The sequence below is a fragment of the Oncorhynchus gorbuscha genome, linkage group LG02 (genome assembly GCF_021184085.1).
Source record: "Oncorhynchus gorbuscha isolate QuinsamMale2020 ecotype Even-year linkage group LG02, OgorEven_v1.0, whole genome shotgun sequence".
Classification (NCBI taxonomy): domain Eukaryota; kingdom Metazoa; phylum Chordata; class Actinopteri; order Salmoniformes; family Salmonidae; genus Oncorhynchus; species Oncorhynchus gorbuscha.
In genome coordinates this window covers 109,147,525-109,150,024 of record NC_060174.1, presented here as the reverse complement: position 1 = coordinate 109,150,024, position 2,500 = coordinate 109,147,525, and the positions used below count along the sequence as shown (strand labels likewise).

Sequence of the window (2,500 nt, the reverse complement as noted above, 5' to 3'; positions counted from 1 at the left end):
TGGTGGGGTGGGGTGTGGTGTGGTGGTGTGGTGGGGTGGGGTGGGGTGGGGTGTGGTGGTGGGGTGGTGGGGTGGTGGGGTGGGGTGTGGTGGGGTGGGTGTGGTGGGGTGTGGTGGTGGGTGTGGGGTGTGGTGTGTGTGTGGTGTGTGTGGTGTGTGTGGTGTGTGTGTGTGGTGTGTGTGTGTGTGTGTGTGTGTGTGTGTGTGTGTGTGGGGTGTGGTGTGTGTGTGTGTGTGTGTGTGTGTGTGTGTGTGTGTATGTGTGGTGTGGTGTAGATGTGTGTGTGTGTGTGTGTGTGTGTGTGTGTGTGTGTGTGTGTGTGTGTGTGTGTGTGTATGTGTGTGTGTGTGTGTGTGTGTGTGTGTATGTGTGTGTATGTGTGGTGTGTGTGTGGGTGTGTGGTGTGGGGTGTGGTGTGTGTGTGTGTGGTGTGTGTGTGTGTATGTGTGTTCATGTGTGTGTGTGTGTGTGGTGTGTGTGTATGTGTGTTGGTGTGTGTGTATGTGTGGTGTGTGTGTATGTGTGGTGTGGGTGTGTGTGTGGTGTGTGTGTATGTGTGTGTGGTGTTGTGTGTGTTATTCTCTGTCCTTTCTGGATTTAAATATCATCGTGAGGAGAAAATAGTTAAAGTGGTGTGGTGGGGCCAATCGAGGAAGGGAAACACTGTGGATATCAGTCAATGGGAAATGACCGTTAAATGTCCAGATTGAAGTGTTTCTGTCCATCCAACCTGTGTGTATGTGTCCTCTGTGTCTCTGACCTCCTTCTCTACCTCCTCCATCTCCTCTATGTGTCTCTGACCCCCTGTCTACCTCCTCCATCTCCTCTGTGTCTCTGACCCCCTGTGTACCTCCTCCATCTCCTCTATGTGTGTCTGACCCCCTCTCTACCTCCTCCATCTCCTCTGTGTGTGTCTGACCCCCTCTCTACCTCCTCCATCTCCTCTATGTGTCTCTGACCCCCCTGTATGTCCTCCATCTCCTCTATATGTGTCTGACCCCCTGTGTACCTCCTCCATCTCCTCTATGTGTCTCTGAACCCCTCTCTGTCTTCTTCCTCCTCTGTGTATGTGTCCTCCATCTCCTCTGTGTCTGTGATCCCCTGTCTACCTCTTCCATCAGGTAAGTGTGTGACCATCCCTCGGTCTCTGGACGGTGTGGTATCCCATGTGGTGTCATCTACTGCAGAGTGTGGAGGTGGCCTGATCTCATCATGAACTCAAGGCCTTGGAGTGTGTGGTGTGTCTGTATCAACCCCTACCACTACAGACGGGTAGAGACGCCAGGTATGAAGCTATATTAACCCCTATAGACGGGTAGAGACACCAAGTATGAAGCTATATTAACCCCTACAGACACCAGGTATGTAACTATAGTAACCCCTACAGACACCAGGTATGTAACTATAGTAACCCCTACAGACACCAGGTATGTAACTATAGTAATCCCTACAGACACCAGGTATGTAACTATATTAACCACTACAGACGGGTAGAGACACCAGGTGTGAAGCTATATTAACCCCTACAGACACCAGGTATGTAACTATAGTAACCCCTACAGACACCAGGTATGTAACTATATTAACCCCTATAGACAGGTACAGACACCAGGTGTGAAGCTGACCCCTACTCTGACACCAGGTATGTAACTATAGTAACCCCTGACACCAGGTATGTAACTATAGTAACCCCTACAGACACCAGGTATGTAACTATAGTAACCCCTACAGGCAGGTACAGACACCAGGTATGTAACTATATTAACCCCTACAGACAGGTACAGACACCGGGTATGTAACTATAGTAACCACTACAGACACCTCCTATGTAACTATAGTAACCCCTACAGACGGGTCCAGACACCAGGTATCTGACCCCCTATAGTAACCTCCTCCATCTCCAGGTATGTAACTATAGTAACCACTACAGACGGGTCCAGACTCCAGGTATGTAACTCTAGTAACCACTACAGACCTCCTCCATCTCCTCTATGGTGTGAAGCTCTGAACCCCTACAGACACCAGGTATGTAACTATAGTAACCCCTACAGACACCAGGTATGTAACTATAGTAACCACTACAGACGGGTAGAGACACCAGGTGTGAAGCTATATTAACCCCTACAGACACCAGGTATGTAACTATATTAACCCCTACAGGCAGGTACAGACACCAGGTATGTAACTATATTAACCCCTACAGACAGGTACAGACACCGGGTATGTAACTATAGTAACCACTACAGACACCAGGTATGTAACTATAGTAACCCCTACAGACGGGTAGAGACACCAGGTATGTAACTATAGTAACCCCTACAGACAACAGGTATGTAACTATAGTAACCACTACAGACGGGTAGAGACACCAGGTATGTAACTATAGTAACCCCTACAGACACCAGGTATGTAACTATAGTAACCCCTACAGACACCAGGTATGTAACTATATTAACCCCTACAGACACCAGGTATGTAACTATAGTAACCCCTACAGGC

General features: G+C 48.6%; 1 pseudogene; it reads left to right on the top strand.

Moving 5' to 3' along the window:
* The window catches only part of LOC123995238, a 19,772-nt pseudogene that overhangs the window by 903 nt on the left and 16,369 nt on the right, over window positions 1-2,500 (top strand).